Genomic DNA, 26,602 nt, shown 5'->3' on the forward strand with positions numbered 1-26,602 from the left:
CCCCAGGGAAGCCTTTACGCAGCCCTACATGCAACTGGACCCTCCAGATTCGCTCTTTCCGAGCAACACTAAATATAGCCCTAGCCGGCATCGGAAACGACCTTAAAAGGGGGTGCCAGAAAACGCGTTGCGAGCCCCTTTCGCCCATGCAAAAGTGCCCCCAAAGGAAGGCTTTGGGTAGAACTAAACTCCCCTCGGGAGCCTTTTTGCAGTCCCACATGCAACTGGTCCCTACGTGTTCGCGGTTTTCCAACATCCCTAAATATAGCCCTAGCCGGCATCGTCGACAATGGAAAACTCGGGCCCCAGAAATTGCATTACAAGTCCCTTTCGCCCATCCAAAAGTGCGCCCAAAGGAAGGCTTTGGGTACATCTGAACTCCCCAGGGGAGCCTTTATGCAGCCCCACATGCAACTTGTCCCTCCTTGTTCGCGCTTTCCGAGCAACATTAAACATATCCCTAGCAAGCATGGGAGACTCTTGAGAACTCGGGCTCCAGAAAAAGTGTTTCAAGCCCCTTTCGCCCATCCAAAAGTGCCCCCAAAAAAAGGCTATGGGTACACGTGAACTCCCCCGGGGAGACGACCTTAAAAGGGGGTGCCAGAAAACGCGTTGTGAGCCCCTTTCTTCCATCCAAAAGTGCCACCAAAGGAAGGCTTTGGGTACAACTAAACTCCCCAGGGGAGGCTTTTTGCAGTCCCACATGCAACTGGTCCCTACGTATTCGCCCTATTCCAACATCCCTAAATATAGCCCTAGCCGGCATCGTTGACAATGGAAAACTCGGGCCACAGAAATCGCAATACAAGCCCCTTTCGCCCATCCAAAATCGCCCCCAAAGGAAGGCTTTGGGTACAAGTGAACTCCCCAGGGGAGTCTTTACACAGCCCCATATGCAACTGGACCCTTCGGGTACACTCTTTCTGAGAAAGCCTAAACATAGCCCTATCCATCATCGGAGATGACTAAAAACTCGGGCCCCAGAAAACACGTTACAAGCCCCTTTCGCCCATCCAAAAGTGCCCCCAAAGGAAGGCTTTGGGTACAAGTGAACTCCCCAGGGGACCTTTACACAGCCCCACATGCAACTGGACCCTTCGTATTTGCTCTTTCACAGCAAGCCTAAATATATCCCTAGCCGGCATCGGAGACAACTGAAAACTCGGGCCGCAGAAAACGCGTTGCGAGACCCATTCACCCATCCAAAAGTGCCCCCAAAGGAAGGCTTTGGGTACAACTGAACTCCCCAGGGGAGCCTTTATGCAGCCCCACATGCAACTGGACCCTCCGGGTTCGCTGTTTCCGAGCAACACTAAATATAGCCCTAGCCGGCATCAGAGACAACTGAAAACTCGGGCCACAGAAAAAACGTTCGAGACACATTCACCCATCAAAAACTGCCCCCAAAGGAAGGCTTTGGGTACAAGTGAACTCCCCAGGGGAGCTTTTACGCAGCCCCTCATGCAACTGGACCCTCCAGGTTCGCTCTTTCCGAGCAACATTAAATATATCCCTAGCAAGCATGGGAGATGCTTGAGAACTCGGGCCCCAAAAAACGCAATCCGAGCCCCTTTCGCCCATCCAAAAGTGCCCCCAGAGGAAGGCTTTGGGTACATCTGAACTCTTCAGGGGAGCCTTTACGCAGCCCCACATGCAACTTGACCCTCCTTGTTCGCGCTTTCCGAGCAACATTAAATATATCCCTAGCAAGCATGGGAGACGCTTGAGAACTCGGGCCCCAAAAAACGCAATCCGAGCCCCTTTCGCCCATCCAAAAGTGCCCCCAGAGGAAGGCTTTGGGTACAAGTGAACTCCCCAGGGGAGCTTTTACGCAGCCCAACATGCAACTGGACCCTCCAGGTTCGCTCTTTCCGAGCAACACTAAACATAGCCGTAACCGGCATGGGAGAAGACTGAAAACTCGGGCCCCATGAAACGCATTCCGAGCCCCATTCGCCCATCCAGAAGTGCCCCCAAAGGAAGGCTTTCGGTACATCTGAACTCCCCAGGGGAGCCTTTATGCAGCCCCACATGCAACTGGACCCTCCGGGTTCGCTGTTTCCGAACAACACTAAATATAGCCCTAGACGGCATTGGAGACAACTGAAAACTCGGGCCCCTGAAAATGACCTGCAACCCCATTCACCCATCTAGAAATGCCCCCAAAGTAAGGCTTTGGGTACAAGTGAACTCCCCAGGGGAGTCTTTACGCAGCCCCACATGCAACTGGACCCTCCGTATTCGCTCTTTCACAGCAAGCCTAAATATATCCGTAGCCGGCATCGGAGATGACTGAAGAAGCGGGCCTCAGAAAACGCATTGCGACTCTCTTTCGACCATCCAAAAGTGCCCCCAAAGGAAGGCTTTGGGTACAACTGAACTCCCCAGGGGAGCCTTTACGCAGCCCCACATGCAACTGGACCTTCCGGGTTCGCTGTTTCCGAGCAACCCTAAATATAACACTAGACAGCTTGGAAGAAGCCTGAAAACTCGGGCAACAGAAAAAGCGTTACAAGCCCCTTTCGCCCATCCAAAAGAGCCCCCAGAGGAAGGCTTTGGGTACAACTGAACTCCCCAGGGGAGCCTTTATGCAGCCCCACATGCAACTGGACCCTCCGGGATCACTCTTTCACCGCAAGCATAAATATAGCCCTCGGCGCAATGGGAGAAGACTGAAAAAGCGGGCCTCAGAAAACGCATTGCGATTCCCCTTGGACCATCCAAAAGTGCCCCCAAAGGAAGGCTTTGGGTACAAGTGAACTCCCCAGGGGAGCCTTTACTCAGCCCCACATGCAACTTGACCCTCCTTGTTCGCTCTTTCACAGCAAGCCTAAATATAGCCCTAACCAGCATCGAAGATGACTGAAAAATCGGGCCCCTGAAAATGCGTTGCAACCCCATTCACCCATTTAGAAATGCCCCCAAAGGAAGGCTTTGGGTACAAGTGAACTCCCCAGGGGAGCCTTTACGCAGCCCCACATGCAACTGGACCCTCCGTATTCGCTCTTTCACAGCAACCCTAAATATAGCCCTGGCAAGCATGGCAGACGGCTTAAAACTCGGGTCCCAGAAAACGCCTTACAAGACCCTTTCACCCATCCAAAAGTGCCCCCAAAGGAAGGCTTTGGGTACAACTGAACTCCCCAGGGGAGCCTTTACGCAGCCCCACATGCAACTGGATCTTCCGGGTTCGCTGTTTCCAAGCAACCCTTAAATATAACACTAGCCAGCTTGGAAGAAGCCTGAAAACTCGGGCAACAGAAAAAGCGTTTCAAGCCCCATTCGCCCATCCAGAAGTGCCCCCAGAGGAAGGCTTTGGGTACAACTGAACTCCCCAGGGGAGCCTTTATGCAGCCCCACATGCAACTGGACCCTCCGTATTTGCTCTTTCACAGCAAGCCTAAATATATCCGTAGCCGGCATCGGAGATGACTGAAGAAGCGGGCCTCAGGAAACGCATTGCGACTCTCTTTCGACCATCCAAAAGTGCCCCCAAAGGAAGGCTTTGGGTACATCTGAACTCCCCAGGGGAGCCTTTATGCAGCCCCACATGCAACTGGACCCTCCGGGTTCACTCTTTCACCGCAAGCCTAAATATAGCCCTCGGCGCAATGGGAGAAGACTGAAAAAGCGGGCCTCAGAAAACGCATTGCGATTCCCCTTGGACCATCCAAAAGTGCCCCCAAAGGAAGGCTTTGGGTACAACTGAACTCCCCAGGGGAGCCTTTATGCAGCCCCACATGCAACTGGACCCTCTGGGTTCGCTGTTTCCGAGCAGCACTAAATATAGCCCTAGCCGGCATGGGAGACGACTGAAAACTCGGGCGACAGAAAACGCGTTACAAGCCCCATTCGCCCATCCAAAAGTGCCCCCAGAGGAAGGCTTTAGTTACAAGTGAACTCCCCAGGGGAGCCTTTATGCAGCCCCACATGCAACTTGACCCTCCTTATTCGCTCTTTCACAGCAAGCCTAAATATAGCCCTAACCGGCATCGAAGATGACTGAAAAATCGGGCCAAAGAAAACGCCTTACAAGACCCTTTCACCCATCCAAAAGTGCCCCCAAAGGAAGGCTTTGGGTACAACTGAACTCCCCAGGGGAGCCTTTACGCAGCCCCACATGCAACTGGACCTTCCGGGTTCGCTGTTTCCGAGCAACATTAAATATAGCCCAAGCCGGCATTGGAGACAACTGAAAACTCGGGCCCCTGAAAATGCGTTGCAACCCCATTCACCCATCTAGAAATGCCCCCAAAGGAAGGCTTTGGGTACAAGTGAACTCCCCAGGGGAGCCTTTACGCAGCCCCACATGCAACTGGACCCTCCAGGTTCGCTCTTTCCGAGAAACCCTATACAAAGCCCTAACCAGCAACGAAGACGACTGAAAACTCGGGCCACAGAAAACCTGTTCCAAGCCCCTTTCTACCATCCAAAAGTGCCCCCAGATGAAGGCTTTGGGTACATATGAACTCCACAGGGAAGCCTTTACGGAGCCCCACATGCAACTGGACCCTCCGGGTTCGCTCTTTCCGAGCAACACTAAATATAGCCCTAGCCGGCATCAGAGACGACCTTAAAAGGGGGTGCCAGAAAACGCGTTGTGAGCCCCTTTCTTCCATCCAAAAGTGCCACCAAAGAAGGCTTTGGGTACAACTAAACTCCCCAGGGGAGGCTTTTTGCAGTCCCACATGCAACTGGTCCCTACGTATTCGCCCTATTCCAACATCCCTAAATATAGCCCTAGCCGGCATCGTTGACAATGGAAAACTCGGGCCACAGAAATCGCAATACAAGCCCCTTTCGCCCATCCAAAATCGCCCCCAAAAGAAGGCTTTGGGTACAAGTGAACTCCCCAGGGGAGTCTTTACACAGCCCCATATGCAACTGGACCCTTCGGGTACACTCTTTCTGAGAAAGCCTAAACATAGCCCTATCCATCATCGGAGATGACTAAAAACTCGGGCCCCAGAAAACACGTTACAAGCCCCTTTCGCCCATCCAAAAGTGCCCCCAAAGGAAGGCTTTGGGTACAAGTGAACTCCCCAGGGGACCTTTACACAGCCCCACATGCAACTGGACCCTTCGTATTTGCTCCTTCACAGCAAGCCTAAATATATCCCTAGCCGGCATCGGAGACAACTGAAAACTCGGGCCGCAGAAAACGCGTTGCGAGACCCTTTCACCCATCAAAAAGTGCCCCCAAAGGAAGGCTTTGGGTACAAGTGAACTCCCCAGGGGAGCTTTTACGCAGCCCCTCATGCAACTGGACCCTCCAGGTTCGCTCTTTCCGAGAAACCCTATACAAAGCCCTAACCAGCATCGAAGACGACTGAAAACTCGGGCCGCAGAAAACCTGTTCCGAGCCCCTTTCTACCACGCAAAAGTGCCCCCAGAGGAAGGCTTTGGGTACATATGAACTCCCCAGGGAAGCCTTTACGCAACCCCACATGCAACTGGACCCTCCGGGTTCGCTCTTTCCGAGCAACACTAAATATAGCCCTAGCCGGCATCAGAGACGACCTTAAAAGGGGGTGCCAGAAAACGCGTTGTGAGCCCCTTTCTTCCATCCAAAAGTGCCACCAAAGGAAGGTTTTGTGTACAACTAAACTCCCCAGGGGAGGCTTTTTGCAGTCCCACATGCAACTGGTCCCTCCTTGTTCGCGCATTGCGAGCAACGTTAAACGTAACCCTAGCAACCATGGGAGACTCTTCAGAACTCGGGCCCCCGAAAACGCAATCCGAGCCCCTTTCGCCCATCCAAAAGCGCCCCCAAAGGAAGGCTTTGGATACAAGTGAACTCCCCAGGGGAGCCTTTATGCAGCCCCACATGCAACTGGACCCTCCAGGTTTGCTCTTTCACAGCAAGCCTAAATATATTCCTAGCCGGCATCGGAGACAACTGAAAACTCCGGCCGCAGAAAACGCATTGCGAGACCCTTTCACCCATCAAAAAGTGCCCCCAAAGGAAGGCTTTGGGTACATCTGAACTCCCCAGGGGAGCTTTTACGCAGCCCCACATGCAACTGGACCCTCCGGGTTCGCTCTTTCCGAGAAACCCTATACATAGCCCTAACCAGCATCGAAGACGACTGAAAACTCGGGCCGCAGAAAACCTATTTTGAGACCATTTCTCCCATCCAAAAGTGCCCCCAGAGGAAGGCTTTGGGAACAACTAAACTCCCCAGGGGAGCCTTTTTGCAGTCCCACATGCAAATGGACCCTCCTTGTTCGCGCTTTCCGAGCAATATTATACATATCACTAGCAAGCATGGGAGACGCTTGAGAACACGGGCCCCAGAAAACGCAATCCGAGCCCCTTTCGCCCATCCAATAGTGCCCTCAGAGGAAGTCTTTAGGTACAAGTGAACTCCCCCGGGGAACTTTTACGCAGCCCCACATGCAACTGGACCCTCCAGGTTCGCTCTTTCCGAGAAACCCTAAACATAGCCCTAGCCAGCATCGAAGACGACTGAAAACTCGGGCCGCAGAAAACCTATTTTGAGACACTTTCTCCCATCCAAAAGTGCCCCCAGAGGAAGGCTATGCGTATATATGAACTCCCCAGGGGAGCCTTTGTGAAGTCCCACTTGCAACTGGTCCCTACGTGTTCGCCCTATTCCAACATCCCTAAATATAGCCCTAGCCAGCATCGTCGACAATGGAAAACTCGAGCCCTAGATATCGCGTTGCAAGCCCCTTTCGCCCATCCAAAAGCGCCCCCAAAGGTAGGCTTTGGGTACAAGTGAACTACCCAGGGGATCCTTTACGCAGCCCCACATGCAACTTGACCCTCCTTGTTCGCGCTTTCCGAGCAACATTAAACGTATCCCGAGCAAGCATGGGAGACGCTTGAGAAATCGGGCCCCAGAAAACGCGTTGCGAGCCCCTTTCTCCCATCCAAAAGCGCCCCCAAAGGAAGGCTTTGGGTACAAGTGAACTCCCCAGGGGAGCATTTACAGAACCCCACATACAACTTGACCCTCCTTGTTCGTGCATTCCGAGCAACGTTAAACGTAACCCTAGTAAGCATGGGAGACGCTTGAGAACTCGCACCCCAGAAAACACGTTGCGAGCCACTTTCGCCCATCCAAAAGCGCCCCCAAAGGAAGGCTTTGGGTACACGTGAACTGCCCAGGGGAGCCTTTATGCAGCCCCACATGCAAATGGACCCTCCGTGTTCGCTCTTCCTGAGCAAGCCTAAACATAGCCCATCTCCCATCGGAGACGACTGAAAACTCGAGCCCCAGAAAACGCGTTGCAAGCCCCTTTCTTCCAAACAAAAGTGCCCCCAAAGGAAGGCTTTGGGTACAAGTGAACTCCCCAGGGGAGCCTTTTTGCAGTCCCACATGCAACTGGTCCCTACGTGTTCGCCCTTTTCCAACATCCCTAAATATAGCCCTAGCCGGCATCGGAGACAACTGAAATCTCGGGCCCCAGAAAACGCGTTGCGAGCCCATTTCACGCATCCAAAAGTGTTCCCAAAGGAAGGCTTTGAGTACAAGTGAACTCTTCCGGGGAGCCTTTATGCAGCCCCACATGCAACTGGACCCTCGGGGTTCGCACTTCCTGAGCAATCCCCAACATAAACCTAGACGGTATCTGAGACGACTGAGAACTCGCACCCCAGATAACGCGTTGCGAGACCCTTTCGCCCATCCAAAAGTGCCCCCAGAGGAAGGCTTTGGGTACAAGTGAACTCCCCAGGGGAGCTTTTACGCAGCCCCACATGCAACTGGACCCTCCAGGTTCGCTCTTTCCGAGCAACACTAAACATAGCCGTAACCGGCATGGGAGAAGACTGAAAACTCGGGCCCCATGAAACGCATTCCGAGCCCCATTCGCCCATCCAGAAATGCCCCCAAAGGAAGGCTTTCGGTACATCTGAACTCCCCAGGGGAGCCTTTATGCAGCCCCACATGCAACTGGACCCTCCGGGTTCGCTGTTTCCAAACAACACTAAATATAGCCCTAGACGGCAATGGAGACAACTGAAAACTCGGGCCCCTGAAAATGACCTGCAACCCCATTCACCCATCTAGAAATGCCCCCAAAGTAAGGCTTTGGGTACAAGTGAACTCCCCAGGGGAGTCTTTACGCAGCCCCACATGCAACTGGACCCTCCGTATTCGCTCTTTCACAGCAAGCCTAAATATAGCCCTAACCGGCATCGGAGATGACTGAAAAATCGGGCCCCTGAAAATGCGTTGCAACCCCATTCACCCATCTAGAAATGCCCCCAAAGGAAGGCTTTGGGTACAAGTGAACTCCCCAGGGGAGCCTTTACGCAGCCCCACATGCAACTGGACCCTCCGTATTCGCTCTTTCACAGCAACCCTAAATATAGCCCTGGCAAGCATGGCAGACGGCTTAAAACTCGGGTCCCAGAAAACGCCTTACTAGACCCTTTCACCCATCCAAAAGTGCCCCCAAAGGAAGGCTTTGGGTACAACTGAACTCCCCAGGGGAGCCTTTACGCAGCCCCACATGCAACTGGATCTTCCGGGTTCGCTGTTTCCAAGCAACCCTTAAATATAACACTAGCCAGCTTGGAAGAAGCCTGAAAACTCGGGCAACAGAAAAAGCGTTTCAAGCCCCATTCGCCCATCCAGAAGTGCCCCCAGAGGAAGGCTTTGGGTACAACTGAACTCCCCAGGGGAGCCTTTATGCAGCCCCACATGCAACTGGACCCTCCGTATTTGCTCTTTCACAGCAAGCCTAAATATATCCGTAGCCGGCATCGGAGATGACTGAAGAAGTGGGCCTCAGAAAACGCATTGCGACTCTCTTTCGACCATCCAAAAGTGCCCCCAAAGGAAGGCTTTGGGTACATCTGAACTCCCCAGGGGAGCCTTTATGCAGCCCCACATGCAACTGGACCCTCCGGGTTCACTCTTTCACCGCAAGCATAAATATAGCCCTCGGCGCAATGGGAGAAGACTGAAAAAGCGGGCCTCAGAAAACGCATTGCGATTCCCCTTGGACCATCCAAAAGTGCCCCCAAAGGAAGGCTTTGGGTACAACTGAACTCCCCAGGGGAGCCTTTATGCAGCCCCACATGCAACTGGACCCTCTGGGTTCGCTGTTTCCGAGCAGCACTAAATATAGCCCTAGCCGGCATGGGAGACGACTGAAAACTCGGGCCACAGAAAACGCGTTACAAGCCCCTTTCGCCCATCCAAAAGTGCCCCCAGAGGAAGGCTTTAGTTACAAGTGAACTCCCCAGGGGAGCCTTTACTCAGACCCACATGCAACTTGACCCTCCTTATTCGCTCTTTCACAGCAAGCCTAAATATAGCCCTAACCGGCATCGAAGATGACTGAAAAATCGGGCCAAAGAAAACGCCTTACAAGACCCTTTCACCCATCCAAAAGTGCCCCCAAAGGAAGGCTTTGGGTACAACTGAACTCCCCAGGGGAGCCTTTACGCAGCCCCACATGCAACTGGACCATCCGGGTTCGCTGTTTCCGAGCAGCACTAAATATAGCCCAAGCCGGCATTGGAGACAACTGAAAACTCGGGCCCCTGAAAATGCGTTGCAACCCCATTCACCCATCTAGAAATGCCCCCAAAGGAAGGCTTTGGGTACAAGTGAACTCCCCAGGGGAGCCTTTACGCAGCCCCACATGCAACTGGACCCTCCGTATTCGCTCTTTCACAGCAAGCCTAAATATATCCGTAGCGGGCATCGGAGATGACTGAAGAAGTGGGCCTCAGAAAACGCCTTACAAGACCCTTTCACCCATCCAAAAGTGCCCCCAAAGGAAGGCTTTGGGTACAACTGAACTCCCCAGGGGAGCCTTTATGCAGCCCCACATGCAACTGGACCCTCCGGGTTCGCTGTTTCCGAGCAGCACTAAATATAGCCCTAGCCGGCATGGGAGACGACTGAAAACTCGGGCCACAGAAAACGCATTACAAGCCCCTTTCGCCCATCCAAAAGTGCCCCCAGAGGAAGGCTTTAGTTACAAGTGAACTCCCCAGGGGAGCCTTTACTCAGCCCCACATGCAACTTGACCCTCCTTATTCGCTCTTTCACAGCAAGCCTAAATATAGCCCAAGCCGGCATTGGAGACAACTGAAAACTCGGGCCCCTGAAAATGCGTTGCAACCCCATTCACACATCTAGAAATGCCCCCAAAGGAAGGCTTTGGGTACAAGTGAACTCCCCAGGGGAGCCTTTACGCAGCCCCACATGCAACTGGACCTTCCGGGTTCGCTCTTTCATAGAAAACCTAAATAGAGCCCTGGCCCGCATGGCAGACGGCTGAAAACTCGGGCCCCAGAAAACGCCTTACAAGACCCTTTCACCCATCCAAAAGTGCCCCCAAAGGAAGGCTTTGGGTACAACTGAACTCCCCAGGGGAGCCTTTATGCAGCCCCACATGCAACTGGACCCTCTGGGTTCGCTGTTTCCGAGCAACACTAAATATATCCCTAGCCGGCATTGGAGACAACTGAAAACTCGGGCCCCTGAAAATGCGTTGCAACCCCATTCACCCATCTAGAAATGACCCCAAAGGAAGGCTTTGGGTACAACTGAACTCCCCAGGGGAGTCTTTATGCAGCCCCACATGCAACTGGACCCTCCCCGTTCACTCTTTCACCGCAAGCCTAAATATAGCCCTCGGCGCAATGGGAGAAGACTGAAAAAGCGGGCCTCAGAAAACGCATTGCGATTCCCCTTGGACCATCCAAAAGTGCCCCCAAAGGAAGGCTTTGGGTACAAGTGAACTCCCCAGGGGAGCCTTTACGCAGCCCCACATGCAACTGGACCTTCCGGGTTCGCTGTTTCCGAGCAACCCTTAAATATAACACTAGCCAGCTTGGAAGAAGCCTGAAAACTCGGGCAACAGAAAAAGCGTTACAAGCCCCTTTCGCCCATCCAAAAGTGCCCCCAGAGGAAGGCTTTAGTTACAACTGAACTCCCCAGGGGAGCCTTTACGCAGCCCCACATGCAACTGGACCCTCCGTATTTGCTCTTTCACAGCAAGCCTAAATATATCCGTAGCCGGCATTGGAGATGACTGAAGAAGCGGGCCTCAGAAAACGTATTGCGATTCCCCTTGGACCATCCAAAAGTGCCCCCAAAGGAAGGCTTTGGGTACAACTGAACTCCCCAGGGGAGCCTTTATGCAGCCCCACATGCAACTGGACCCTCCGGGTTCGCTGTTTCCGAGCAGCACTAAATATAGCCCTAGCCGGCATGGGAGACGACTGAAAACTGGGGCCCGAGAAAAGGCGTTACAAGCCCCTTTCGCCCATCCAAAAGTGCCCCCAGAGGAAGGCTTTAGTTACAAGTGAACTCCCCAGGGGAGCCTTTACTCAGCCCCACATGCAACTTGACCCTCCTTATTCGCTCTTTCACAGCAAGCCTAAATATAGCCCAAGCCGGAATTGGAGACAACTGAAAACTCGGGCCCCTGAAAATGAGTTGCAACCCCATTCACACATCTAGAAATGCCCCCAAAGGAAGGCTTTGGGTACAAGTGAACTCCCCAGGGGAGCATTTACGCAGCCCCACATGCAACTGGACCCTCCGTATTCGCTCTTTCACAGCAACCCTAAATATATCCCTGGCCCGCATGGCAGATGGCTGAAAACTCGAGCCCCAGAAAACGCCTTAAAGACCCTTTCACCCATCCAAAAGTGCCCCCAAAGGAAGGCTTTGGGTACAACTGAACTCCCCAGGGGAGACTTTATGCAGCCCCACATGCAACTGGACCTTCCGGGTTCGCTGCTTCCTAGCAACCCTTAAATATAACACTAGCCAGCTTAGAAGAAGCCTGAAACTCGGGCAACAGAAAAAGCGTTTCAAGCCGCATTCGCCCATCCAAAAGTGCCCCCAGAGGAAGGCTTTGGGTACAACTGAACTCCCCAGGGGAGCCTTTATGCAGCCCCACATGCAACTGGACCCTCCGTATTTGCTCTTTCACAGCAAGCCTAAATATATCCGTAGCCGGCATCGGAGATGACTGAAGAAGCGGGCCTCAGAAAACGCATTGCGACTTTCTTTCGCCCATCCAAAAGTGCCCCCAAAGGAAGGCTTTGGGTACATCTGAACTCCCCAGGGGAGCCTTTATGCAGCCCCACATGCAACTGGACCCTCTGGGTTCGCTGTTTACGAGCAGCACTAAATATAGCCCTAGCCGGCATTGGAGACAACTGAAAACTCGGACCCCTGAAAATGCGTTGCAACCCCATTCACCCATCTAGAAATGACCCCAAAGGAAGGCTTTGGGTACAACTGAACTCCCCAGGGGAGTCTTTATTCAGCCCCACATGCAACTGGACCCTCCCCGTTCAATCTTTCACATCAAGCCTAAATATAGCCCTCGGCGCAATGGGAGAAGACTGAAAAAGCGGGCCTCAGAAAACGCATTGCGATTCCCCTTGGACCATCCAAAAGTGCCCCCAAAGGAAGGCTTTGGGTACAACTGAACTCCCCAGGGGAGCTTTTATGCAGCCCCACATGCAACTGGACCCTCCGGGTTCGCTGTTTCCGAGCAGCACTAAATATAGCCCTAGCCGGCATGGGAGACGACTGAAAACTGGGGCCCGAGAAAACGCGTTACAAGCCCCTTTCGCCCATCCAAAAGTGCCCCCAAAGGAAGGCTTTGGGTACAACTGAACTCCCCAGGGGAGCCTTTACGCAGCCCCACATGCAACTGGACCTTCCGGGTTCGCTGTTTCCGAGCAACATTAAATATAACCCAAGCCGGCATTGGAGACAACTGAAAACTCGGGCCCCTGAAAATGCGTTGCAACCCCATTCACCCATCTAGAAATGCCCCCAAAAGAAGGCTTTGGGTACAAGTGAACTCCCCAGGGGAGCCTTTACGCAGCCCCACATGCAACTGGACCCTCCGTATTCGCTCTTTCACAGCAAGCCTAAATATAGCCCTGGCCCGCATGGCAGACGGCTGAAAACTCGGGCCCCAGAAAACGCCTTACAAGACCCTTTCACCCATCCAAAAGTGCCCCCAAAGGAAGGCTTTGGGTACAACTGAACTCCCCAGGGGAGCCTTTACGCAGCCCCACATGCAACTGGACCTTCCGGGTTCGCTGTTTCACAGCAAGCCTAAATATAGCCCTAACCGGCATCGAAGATGACTGAAAAATCGGGCCAAAGAAAACGCCTTACAAGACCCTTTCACCCATCCAAAAGTGCCCCCAAAGGAAGGCTTTGGGTACAACTGAACTCCCCAGGGGAGCCTTTACGCAGCCCCACATGCAACTGGACCTTCCGGGTTCGCTGTTTCCGAGCAACATTAAATATAGCCCAAGCCGGCATTGGAGACAACTGAAAACTCGGGCCCCTGAAAATGCGTTGCAACCCCATTCACCCATCTAGAAATGCCCCCAAAGGAAGGCTTTGGGTACAAGTGAACTCCCCAGGGGAGCCTTTACGCAGCCCCACATGCAACTGGACCCTCCGTATTCGCTCTTTCACAGCAAGCCTAAATATAGCCCTGGCCCGCATGGCAGACGGCTGAAAACTCGGGCCCCAGAAAACGCATTGCGACTTTCTTTCGCCCATCCAAAAGTGCCCCCAAAGGAAGGCTTTGGGTACAAGTGAACTCCCCAGGGGAGCCTTTACGCAGCCCCACATGCAACTGGACCTTCCGGGTTTACTGTTTCCGAGCAACCATAAATATAACACTAGCCAGCTTGGAAGAAGCCTGAAAACTCGGGCAACAGAAAAAGCGTTAAAAGCCCCATTCGCCCATCCAAAAGTGCCCCCAGAGGAAGGCTTTAGTTACAAGTGAACTCCCCAGGGGAGCCTTTATGCAGCCCCACATGCAACTTGACCCTCCTTATTCGCTCTTTCACAGCAACCCTAAATATAGCCCTAACCGGCATCGAAGATGACTGAAAAATCGGGCCAAAGAAAACGCCTTACAAGACCCTTTCACCCATCCAAAAGTGCCCCCAAAGGAAGGCTTTGGGTACAACTGAACTCCCCAGGGGAGCCTTTACGCAGCCCCACATGCAACTGGACCCTCCGTATTTGCTCTTTCAAAGCAAGCCTAAATATATCCGTAGCCGGCATCGGAGATGACTGAAGAAGCGGGCCTCAGAAAACGCATTGCGACTTTCTTTCGCCCATCCAAAAGTGCCCCCAAAGGAAGGCTTTGGGTACATCTGAACTCCCCAGGGGAGCCTTTATGCAGCCCCACATGCAACTGGACCTTCTGGGTTCGCTGTTTCCGAGCAACACTAAATATAGCCCTAGCCGGCATTAGAGACAACTGAAAACTCGGGCCCCTGAAAATGCGTTGCAACCCCATTCACCCATCTAGAAATGCCCCCAAAGGAAGGCTTTGGGTACAACTGAACTCCCCAGGGGAGTCTTTATGCAGCCCCACATGCAACTGGACCCTCCCCGTTCACTCTTTCACCGCAAGCCTAAATATAGCCCTCGGCGCAATGGGAGAAGACTGAAAAAGCGGGCCTCAGAAAACGCATTGCGATTCCCCTTGGACCATCCAAAAGTGCCCCAAAAAGGAAGGCTTTGGGTACAACTGAACTCCCCAGGGGAGCTTTTATGCAGCCCCACATGCAACTGGACCCTCCGGGTTCGCTGTTTCCGAGCAGCACAAAATATAGCCCTAGCCGGCATGGGAGACGACTGAAAATTGGGGCCCGAGAAAACGCGTTACAAGCCTCTTTTGCCCATCCAAAAGTGCCCCCAGAGGAAGGCTTTGGGTACAACTGAACTCCCCAGGGGAGCCTTTACGCAGCCCCACATGCAACTGGACCTTCCGGGTTCGCTGTTTCCGAGCAACCCTAAATATAACACTAGCCAGCTTGGAAGAAGCCTGAAAACTCGGGCAACAGAAAAAGCGTTACAAGCCCCTTTCGCCCATCCAAAAGTGCCCCCAGAGGAAGGCTTTGGGTACAACTGAACTCCCCAGGGGAGCCTTTATGCAGCCCCACATGCAACTTGACCCTCCTTATTCGCTCTTTCACAGCAAGCCTAAATATAGCCCTAACCGGCATCGAAGATGACTGAAAAATCTGGCCAAAGAAAACGCCTTACAAGACCCTTTCACCCATCCAAAAGTGCCCCCAAAGGAAGGCTTTGGGTACAACTGAACTCCCCAGGGGAGCCTTTACGCAGCCCCACATGCAACTGGACCTTCCGGGTTCGCTGTTTACGAGCAACATTAAATATAGTCCAAGCCGGCATTGGAGACAACTGATAACTCGGGCCCCTGAAAATGCGTTGCAACCCCATTCACCCATCTAGAAATGCCCCCAAAGGAAGGCTTTGGGTACAAGTGAACTCCCCAGGGGAGCCTTTACGCAGCCCCACATGCAACCGGACCCTCTGGGTTCGCTGTTTCCGAACAGCACTAAATATAGCCCTAGCCGGCATGGGAGACGACTGAAAACTGGGGCCAAAGAAAACCCCTTACAAGACCCTTTCACCCATCCAAAAGTGCCCCCAGAGGAAGGCTTTAGTTACAAGTGAACTCCCCAGGGGAGCCTTTATGCAGCCTCACATGCAACTGGACCCTCCTTATTCGCTCTTTCACAGCAAGCCTAAATATATACGTAGCCGGCATCGGAGATGACTGACGAAGCGGGCCTCAGAAAACGCATTGCGACTTTCTTTCGCCCATCCAAAAGTGCCCCAGAGGAAGGCTTTGGGTACAACTGAACTCCCCAGGGGAGTCTTTATGCAGCCCCACATGCAACTGGACCCTCCCCGTTCACTCTTTCACCGCAAGCCTAAATATAGCCCTCGGCGCAATGGGAGAAGACTGAAAAAGCGGGCCTCAGAAAACGCATTGCGATTCCCCTTGGACCATCCAAAAGTGCCCCCAAAGGAAGGCTTTGGGTACAACTGAACTCCCCAGGGGAGCTTTTATGCAGCCCCACATGCAACTGGACCCTCCGGGTTCGCTGTTTCCGAGCAGCACTAAATATAGCCCTAGCCGGCATGGGAGACGACTGAAAACTGGGGCCCAAGAAAACGCGTTACAAGCCCCTTTCGCCCATCCAAAAGTGCCCCCAGAGGAAGGCTTTAGTTACAAGTGAACTCCCCAGGGGAGCCTTTATGCAGCCCCACATGCAACTGGACCCTCCGTATTTGCTCTTTCACAGCAAGCCTAAATATATCCGTAGCCGGCATCGGAGATGACTGAAGAAGCGGGCCAAAGAAAACGCCTTACAAGACCCTTTCACCCATCCAAAAGTGCCCCCAAAGGAAGGCTTTAGTTACAAGTGAACTCCCCAGGGGAGCCTTTATGCAGCCCCACATGCAACTTGACCCTCCTTATTCGCTCTTTCACAGCAAGCCTAAATATAGCCCTAACCGGCATCGAAGATGACTGAAAAATCGGGCCAAAGAAAACGCCTTACAAGACCCTTTCACCCATCCAAAAGTGCCCCCAAAGGAAGGCTTTAGTTACAAGTGAACTCCCCAGGGGAGCCTTTACGCAGCCCCACATGCAACTGGACCTTCCGGGTTCGCTGTTTCCGAGCAACATTAAATATAGCCCAAGCCGGCATTGGAGACAACTGAAAACTCAGGCCCCTGAAAATGCGTTGCAACCCCATTCACCCATCTAGAAATGCCCCCAAAGGAAGGCTTTGGGTACAAGTGAACTCCCCAGGGGAGCCTTTACGCAGCCCCACATGCAACTGGACCCTCCGTATTCGCTCTTTCACAGCAAGCCTAAATATAGCCCTGGCCCGCATGGCAGACGGCTGAAAACTCGGGCCCCAGAAAACGCCTTACAAGACCCTTTCACCCATCCAAAAGTGCCCCCAAAGGAAGGCTTTGGGTACAACTGAACTCCCCAGGGGAGCCTTTACGCAGCCCCACATGCAACTGCACATTCCGGGTTCGCTGTTTCCGAGCAACCCTAAGTATAACACTAGCCAGCTTGGAAGAAGCCTGAAAACTCGGGCAACAGAAAAAGCGTTACAAGCCCCATTCGCCCATCCAAAAGTGCCCCCAGAGGAAGGCTTTAGTTACAAGTGAACTCCCCAGGGGAGCCTTTATGCAGCCCCACATGCAACTTGACCCTCCTTATTCGCTCTTTCACAGCAAGCCTAAATATAGCCCTAACCGGCATCGAAGATGACTGAAAAATCGGGCCAAAGAAAACGCCTTACAAGACCCTTTCACCCATCCAAAAGTGCCCCCAAAGGAAGGCTTTGGGTACAACTGAACTCCCCAGGGGAGCCTTTATGCAGCCCCACATGCAACTGGACCTTCCGGGTTCGCTGTTTCCGAGCAACCCTTAAATATAACATTAGCCAGCTTGGAAGAAGCCTGAAAACTCGGGCAACAGAAAAAGCGTTTCAAGCCGCATTCGCCCATCCAAAAGTGCCCCCAAAGGAAGGCTTTGGGTACAACTGAACTCCCCAGGGGAGCCTTTATGCAGCCCCACATGCAACTGGACCCTCCGTATTTGCTCTTTCACAGCAAGCCTAAATATATCCGTAGCCGGCATCGGAGATGACTGAAGAAGCGGGCCTCAGAAAACGCATTGCGACTTTCTTTCGCCCATCCAAAAGTGCCCCCAAAGGAAGGCTTTGGGTACATCTGAACTCCCCAGGGGAGCCTTTATGCAGCCCCACATGCAACTGGACCCTCTGGGTTCGCTGTTTCCGAGCAACACTAAATATAGCCCTAGCCGGCATTGGAGACAACTGAAAACTCGGGCCCCTGAAAATGCGTTGCAACCCCATTCACCCATCTAGAAATGCCCCCAAAGGAAGGCTTTGGGTACAACTGAACTCCCCAGGGGAGTCTTTATGCAGCCCCACATGCAACTGGACCCTCCCCGTTCACTCTTTCACCGCAAGCCTAAATATAGCCCTCGGCGCAATGGGAGAAGACTGAAAAAGCGGGCCTCAGAAAACGCATTGCGATTCCCCTTGGATCATCCAAAAGTGCCCCCAAAGGAAGGCTTTGGGTACAACTGAACTCCCCAGGGGAGCTTTTATGCAGCCCCTCATGCAACTGGACCCTCCGGGTTCGCTGTTTCCGAGCAGCACTAAATATAGCCCTAGCCGGCATGGGAGACGACTGAAAACTGGGGCCCGAGAAAAGCCGTTACAAGCCCCTTTCGCCCATCCAAAAGTGCCCCCAGAGGAAGGCTTTAGTTACAAGGAAACTCCCCAGGGGAGCCTTTATGCAGCCCCACATGCAACTTGACCCTCCTTATTCGCTCTTTCACAGCAAGCCTAAATATAGCCCTAACCGGCATCGAAGATGACTGAAAAATCGGGCCAAAGAAAACGCCTTACAAGACCCTTTCACCCATCCAAAAGTGCCCCCAAAGGAAGGCTTTGGGTACAACTGAACTCCCCAGGGGAGCCTTTACGCAGCCCCACATGCAACTGGACCTTCCGGGTTCGCTGTTTCCGAGCAACATTAAATATAGCCCAAGCCGGCATTGGAGACAACTGAAAACTCGGGCCCCTGAAAATGCGTTGCAACCCCATTCACCCATCTAGAAATGCCCCCAAAGGAAGGCTTTGGGTACAAGTGAACTCCCCAGGGGAGCCTTTACGCAGCCCCACATGCAACTGGACCCTCCGTATTCGCTCTTTCACAGCAAGCCTAAATATAGCCCTGGCCCGCATGGCAGACGGCTGAAAACTCGGGCCCCAGAAAACGCCTTACAAGACCCTTTCACCCATCCAAAAGTGCCCCCAAAGGAAGGCTTTGGGTACAACTGAACTCCCCAGGGGAGCCTTTACGCAGCCCCACATGCAACTGGACCCTCCGGGTTCGCTGTTTCCGAGCAACCCTAAGTATAACACTAGCCAGCTTGGAAGAAGCATGAAAACTCGGGCAACAGAAAAAGCGTTACAAGCCCCTTTCGCCCATCCAAAAGTGCCCCCAAATGAAGGCTTTAGTTACAAGTGAACTCCCCAGGGGAGCCTTTACGCAGCCCCACATGCAACTTGACCCTCCGTATTTGCTCTTTCACAGCAAGCCTAAATATATCCGTAGCCGGCATCGGAGATGACTGAAGAAGCGGGCCTCAGAGAACGCATTGCGACTTTCTTTCGCTGATCCAAAAGTGCCCCCAACGGAAGGCTTTGGGTACAACTGAACTCCCCAGGGGAGCCTTTATGCAGCCCCACATGCAACTGGACCCTCCCCATTCACTCTTTCACCGCAAGCCTAAATATAGCCCTCGGCGCAATGGGAGAAGATTGAAAAAGCGGCCCTCAGAAAACGCATTGCGATTCCCCTTGGACCATCCAAAAGTGCCCCCAAAGGAAGGCTTTGGGTACAACTGAACTCCCCAGGGGAGCTTTTATGCAGCCCCACATGCAACTGGACCCTCCGGGTTCGCTGTTTCCGAGCAGCACTAAATATAGCCCTAGCCGGCATGGGAGACGACTGAAAACTGGGGCCCGAGAAAAGGCGTTACAAGCCCCTTTCGCCCATCCAAAAGTGCCCCCAGAGGAAGGCTTTAGTTACAAGTGAACTCCCCAGGGGAGCCTTTATGCAGCCCCACATGCAACTTGACCCTCCTTATTCGCTCTTTCACAGCAAGCCTAAATATAGCCCTAACCGGCATCGAAGATGACTGAAAAATCGGGCCAAAGAAAACGCCTTACAAGACCCTTTCACCCATCCAAAAGTGCCCCTAAAGAAAGGCTTTGGGTACAACTGAACTCCCCAGGGGAGCCTTTACGCAGCCCCACATGCAACTGGACCTTCCGGGTTCGCTGTTTCCGAGCAACATTAAATATAACCCAAGCCGGCATTGGAGACAACTGAAAACTCGGGCCCCTGAAAATGCGTTGCAACCCCATTCACCCATCTAGATATGCCCCCAAAGGAAGGCTTTGGGTACAACTGAACTCCCCAGGGGAGCCTTTACGCAGCCCCACATGCAACTGGACCCTCCGTATTCGCTCTTTCACAGCAACCCTAAATATAGCCCTGGCCCGCATGGCAGACGGCTGAAAACTCGGGCAACAGAAAACGCGTTACAAGACCCTTTCGCCCATCCAAAAGTGCCCCCAGAGGAAGGCTTTAGTTACAAGGGAACTCCCCAGGGGAGCCTTTATGCAGCCCCACATGCAACTTGACCCTCCTTATTCGCTCTTTCACAGCAAGCCTAAATATAGCCCTAACCGGCATCGAAGATGACTGAAAAATCGGGCCAAAGAAAACGCCTTACAAGACCCTTTCACCCATCCAAAAGTGCCCCCAAAGGAAGGCTTTGGGTACAACTGAACTCCCCAGGGGAGCCTTTACGCAGCCCCACATGCAACTGGACCTTCCGGGTTCGCTGTTTCCGAGCAACCCTTAAATATAACACTAGCCAGCTTGGAAGAAGCCTGAAAACTCGGGCAACAGAAAAAGCGTTTCAAGCCCCATTCGCCCATCCAAAAGTGCCCCCAAAGGAAGGCTTTGGGTACAACTGAACTCCCCAGGGGAGCCTTTATGCAGCCCCACATGCAACTTGACCCTCCTTATTCGCTCTTTCACAGCAAGCCTAAATATAGCCCTAACCGGCATCGAAGATGACTGAAAAATCGGGCCAAAGAAAACGCCTTACAAGACCCTTTCACCTATCCAAAAGTGCCCCCAAAGGAAGGCTTTGGGTACAAGTGAACTCCCCAGGGGAGCCTTTACGCAGCCCCACATGCAACTGGACCTTCCGGGTTCGCTGTTTCCGAGCAACATTAAGTATAGCCCAAGCCGGCATTGGAGTCAACTGAAAACTCAGGCCCCTGAAAATGCGTTGCAACCCCATTCACCCATCTAGAAATGCCCCCAAAGGAAGGCTTTGGGTACAAGTGAACTCCCCAGGGGAGCCTTTACGCAGCCCCACATGCAACTGGACCCTCCGTATTCGCTCTTTCACAGCAAGCCTAAATATAGCCCTGGCCTGCATGACAGACGGCTGAAAACTCGGGCCCCAGAAAACGCCTTACAAGACCCTTTCACCCATCCAAAAGTGCCCCCAAAGGAAGGCTTTGGGTACAACTGAACTCCCCAGGGGAGCCTTTACGCAGCCCCACATGCAACTGGACCTTCTGGGTTCGCTGTTTCCGAGCAACCCTAAATATAACACTAGCCAGCTTGGAAGAAGCCTGAAAACTCGGGCAACAGAAAAAGCGTTACAAGCCCCTTTCGCCCATCCAAAAGTGCCCCCAGAGGAAGGCTTTAGTTACAAGTGAACTCCCCAGGGGAGCCTTTATGCAGCCCCACATGCAACTTGACCCTCCTTATTCGCTCTTTCACAGCAAGCCTAAATATAGCCCTAACCGGCATCGAAGATGACTGAAAAATCGGGCCAAAGAAAACGCCTTACAAGACCCTTTCACCCATCCAAAAGTGCCCCCAAAGGAAGGCTTTGGGTACAACTGAACTCCCCAGGGGAGCCTTTACGCAGCCCCACATGCAACTGGACCCTCCGTATTTGCTCTTTCACAGCAAGCCTAAATATATCCGTAGCCGGCATCGGAGATGACTGAAGAAGCGGGCCTCAGAAAACGCATTGCGACTTTCTTTCGCCCATCCAAAAGTGCCCCCAACGGAAGGCTTTGGGTACAAGTGAACTCCCCAGGGGAGCCTTTATGCAGCCCCACATGCAACTGGACCCTCTGGGTTCGCTGTTTCCGAGCAACACTAAATATAGCCCTAGCCGGCATTGGAGACAACTGAAAACTCGGGCCCCTGAAAATGCGTTGCAACCCCATTCACCCATCTAGAAATGCCCCCAAAGGAAGGCTTTGGGTACAACTGAACTCCCCAGGGGAGTCTTTATGCAGCCCCACATGCAACTGGACCCTCCCCGTTCACTCTTTCACCGCAAGCCTAAATATAGCCCTCGGCGCAATGGGAGAAGACTGAAAAAGCGGGCCTCAGAAAACGCATTGCGATTCCCCTTGGACCATCCAAAAGTGCCCCCAAAGGAAGGCTTTGGGTACAACTGAACTCCCCAGGGGAGCTTTTATGCAGCCCCACATGCAACTGGACCCTCCGGGTTCGCTGTTTCCGAGCAGCACTAAATATAGCCCTAGCCGGCATGGGAGACGACTGAAAACTGGGGCCCGAGAAAACGCGTTACAAGCCCCTTTCGCCCATCCAAAAGTGCCCCCAGAGGAAGGCTTTGGGTACAAGTGAACTCCCCAGGGGAGCCTTTATGCAGCCCCACATGCAACTTGACCCTCCTTATTCACTCTTTCACAGCAAGCCTAAATATAGCCCTAACCGGCATCGAAGATGACTGAAAAATCGGGCCAAAGAAAACGCCTTACAAGACCCTTTCACCCATCCAAAAGTGCCCCCAAAGGAAGGCTTTGGGTACAACTGAACTCCCCAGGGGAGCCTTTACGCAGCCCCACATGCAACTGGACCTTCCGGGTTCGCTGTTTCCGAGCAACATTAAATATAGCCCAAGCCGGCATTGGAGTCAACTGAAAACTCGGGCCCCTGAAAATGCGTTGCAACCCCATTCACCCATCTAGAAATGCCCCCAAAGGAAGGCTTTGGGTACAAGTGAACTCCCCAGGGGAGCCTTTACGCAGCCCCACATGCAACTGGACCCTCCGTATTCGCTCTTTCACAGCAAGCCTAAATACAGCCCTGGCCTGCATGACAGACGGCTGAAAACTCGGGCCCCAGAAAACGCCTTACAAGACCCTTTCACCCATCCAAAAGTGCCCCCAAAGGAAGGCTTTGGGTACAACTGAACTCCCCAGGGGAGCCTTTATGCAGCCCCACATGCAACTTGACCCTCCTTATTCGCTCTTTCACAGCAAGCCTAAATATAGCCCTAACCGGCATCGAAGATGACTGAAAAATCGGGCCAAAGAAAACGCCTTACAAGACCCTTTCACCCATCCAAAAGTGCCCCCAAAGGAAGGCTTTGGGTACAACTGAACTCCCCAGGGGAGCCTTTACGCAGCCCCACATGCAACTGGAACTTCCGGGTTCGCTGTTTCCGAGCAACCCTTAAATATAACACTAGCCAGCTTGGAAGAAACCTGAAAACTCGGGCAACAGAAAAAGTGTTTCAAGCCCCATTCGCCCATCCAAAAGTGCCCCCAAAGGAAGGCTTTGGGTACAACTGAACTCCCCAGGGGAGCCTTTATGCAGCCCCACATGCAACTGGACCCTCCGTATTTGCTCTTTCACAGCAAGCCTAAATATATCCGTAGCCGGCATCGGAGATGACTGAAGAAGCGGGCCTCAGAAAACGCATTGCGACTTTCTTTCGCCCATCCAAAAGTGCCCCCAAAGGAAGGCTTTGGGTACATCTGAACTCCCCAGGGGAGCCTTTATGCAGCCCCACATGCAACTGGACCCTCTGGGTTCGCTGTTTCCGAGCAACACTAAATATAGCCCTAGCCGGCATTGGAGACAACTGAAAACTCGGGCCCCTGAAAATGCGTTGCAACCCCATTCACCCATCTAGAAATGCCCCCAAAGGAAGGCTTTGGGTACAACTGAACTCCCCAGGGGAGTCTTTATGCAGCCCCACATGCAACTGGACCCTCCCCGTTCACTCTTTCACCGCAAGCCTAAATATAGCCCTCGGCGCAATGGGAGAAGACTGAAAAAGCGGGCCTCAGAAAACGCATTGCGATTCCCCTTGGACCATCCAAAAGTGCCCCCAAAGGAAGGCTTTGGGTACAACTGAACTCCCCAGGGGAGCTTTTATGCAGCCCCTCATGCAACTGGACCCTCCGGGTTCGCTGTTTCCGAGCAGCACTAAATATAGCCCTAGCCGGCATGGGAGACGACTGAAAACTGGGGCCCGAGAAAAGGCGTTACAAGGCCCTTTCGCCCATCCAAAAGTGCCCCCAGAGGAAGGCTTTAGTTACAAGTGAACTCCCCAGGGGAGCCTTTATGCAGCCCCACATGCAACTTGACCCTCCTTATTCGCTCTTTCACAGCAAGCCTAAATATAGCCCTAACCGGCATCGAAGATGACTGAAAAATCGGGCCAAAGAAAACGCCTTACAAGACCCTTTCACCCATCCAAAAGTGCCCCCAAAGGAAGGCTTTGGGTACAACTGAACTCCCCAGGGGAGCCTTTACGCAGCCCCACATGCAACTGGACCTTCCGGGTTCGCTGTTTCCGAGCAACATTAAATATAGCCCAAGCCGGCATTGGAGACAACTGAAAACTCGGGCCCCTGAAAATGCGTTGCAACCCCATTCACCCATCTAGAAATGCCCCCAAAGGAAGGCTTTGGGTACAAGTGAACTCCCCAGGGGAGCCTTTACGCAGCCCCACATGCAACTGGACCCTCCGTATTCGCTCTTTCACAGCAAGCCTAAATATAGCCCTGGCCCGCATGGCAGACGGCTGAAAACTCGGGCCCCAGAAAACGCCTTACAACACCCTTTCACCCATCCAAAAGTGCCCCCAAAGGAAGGCTTTGGGTACAACTGAACTCCCCAGGGGAGCCTTTACGCAGCCCCACATGCAACTGGACCTTCCGGGTTCGCTGTTTCCGAGCAACCCTTAAATATAACACTAGCCAGCTTGGAAGAAGCCTGAAAACTCGGGCAACAGAAAAAGCGTTTCAAGCCGCATTCGCCCATCCAAAAGTGCCCCCAGAGGAAGGCTTTGGGTACAACTGAACTCCCCAGGGGAGCCTTTATGCAGCCCCACATGCAACTGGACCCTCCGTATTTGCTCTTTCACAGCAAGCCTAAATATATCCGTAGCCGGCATCGGAGATGACTGAAGAAGCGGGCCTCAGAAAACGCATTGCGACTTTCATTCGCCGATCCAAAAGTGCCCCCAAAGGAAGGCTTTGGGTACATCTGAACTCCCCAGGGGAGCCTTTACGCAGCCCCACATGCAACTGGACCCTCTGGGTTCGCTGTTTCCGAGCAACACTTAATATAGCCCTAGCCGGCATTGGAGACAACTGAAAACTCGGGCCCCTGAAAATGCGTTGCAACCCCATTCACCCATCTAGTAATGCCCCCAAAGGAAGGCTTTGGGTACAACTGAACTCCCCAGGGGAGTCTTTATGCAGCCCCACATGCAACTGGACCCTCCCCATTCACTCTTTCACCGCAAGCCTAAATATAGCCCTCGGCGCAATGGGAGAAGACTGAAAAAGCGGCCCTCAGAAAACGCATTGCGATTCCCCTTGGACCATCCAAAAGTGCCCCCAAAGGAAGGCTTTGGGTACAACTGAACTCCCCAGGGGAGCTTTTATGCAGCCCCACATGCAACTGGACCCTCCAGGTTCGCTGTTTCCGAGCAGCACTAAATATAGCCCTAGCCGGCATGGGAGACAACTGAAAACTGGGGCCCGAGAAAACGCGTTATAAGCCTCTTTCGCCCATCCAAAAGTGCCCCCAGAGGAAGGCTTTAGTTACAAGGGAACTCCCCAGGGGAGCCTTTATGCAGCCCCACATGCAACTGGACCCTCCTTATTCGCTCTTTCACAGCAAGCCTAAATATAGCCCTAACCGGCATCGAAGATGACTGAAAAATCGGGCCAAAGAAAACGCCTTACAAGACCCTTTCACCCATCCAAAAGTGCCCCCAAAGGAAGGCTTTGGGTACAACTGAACTCCCCAGGGGAGCCTTTACGCAGCCCCACATGCAACTGGACCTTCCGGGTTCGCTGTTTCCGAGCAACATTAAATATAGCCCAAGCCGGCATTGGAGACAACTGAAAACTCGGGCCCCTGAAAATGCGTTGCAACCCCATTCACCCATCTAGAAATGCCCCCAAAGGAAGGCTTTGGGTACAAGTGAACTCCCCAGGGGAGCCTTTACGCAGCCCCACATGCAACTTGACCCTCCTTATTCGCTCTTTCACAGCAAGCCTAAATATAGCCCTAACCGGCATCGAAGATGACTGAAAAATCGGGCCAAAGAAAACGCCTTACAAGCCCCTTTCGCCCATCCAAAAGTGCCCCCAAAGGAAGGCTTTGGGTACAACTGAACTCCCCAGGGGAGCCTTTACGCAGCCCCACATGCAACTGGACCTTCCGGGTTCGCTGTTTCCGAGCAACCCTAAATATAACACTAGCCAGCTTGAAGAAGCCTGAAAACTCGGGCAACAGAAAAAGCTTTACAAGCCCCTTTCGCCCATCCAAAAGTGCCCCCAGAGGAAGGCTTTAGTTACAAGTGAACTCCCGAGGGGAGCCTTTATGCAGCCCCACATGCAACTTGACCCTCCTTATTCGCTCTTTCACAGCAAGCCTAAATATAGCCCTAACCGGCATCAAAGATGACTGAAAAATCGGGCCAAAAAAAACGCCTTACAAGACCCTTTCACCCATCCAAAAGTGCCCCCAAAGGAAGGCTTTGGGTACAACTGAACTCCCCAGGGGAGCCTTTACGCAGCCCCACATGCAACTGGACCTTCCGGGTTCGCTGTTTCCGAGCAACATTAAATATAGCCCAAGCCGGCATTGGAGACAACTGAAAACTCGGGCCCCTGAAAATGCGTTGCAACCCCATTCACCCATCTAGAAATGCCCCCAAAGGAACGCTTTGGGTACAAGTGAACTCCCCAGGGGAGCCTTTACGCAGCCCCACATGCAACTGGACCCTCCGTATTCGCTCTTTCACAGCAAGCCTAAATATAGCCCTGGCCCGCATGGCAGACGGCTGAAAACTCGGG

This window comes from Anas platyrhynchos, chromosome 10 (genome assembly GCF_047663525.1).
Source record: "Anas platyrhynchos isolate ZD024472 breed Pekin duck chromosome 10, IASCAAS_PekinDuck_T2T, whole genome shotgun sequence".
Taxonomy (NCBI): Eukaryota; Metazoa; Chordata; class Aves; order Anseriformes; family Anatidae; genus Anas; species Anas platyrhynchos.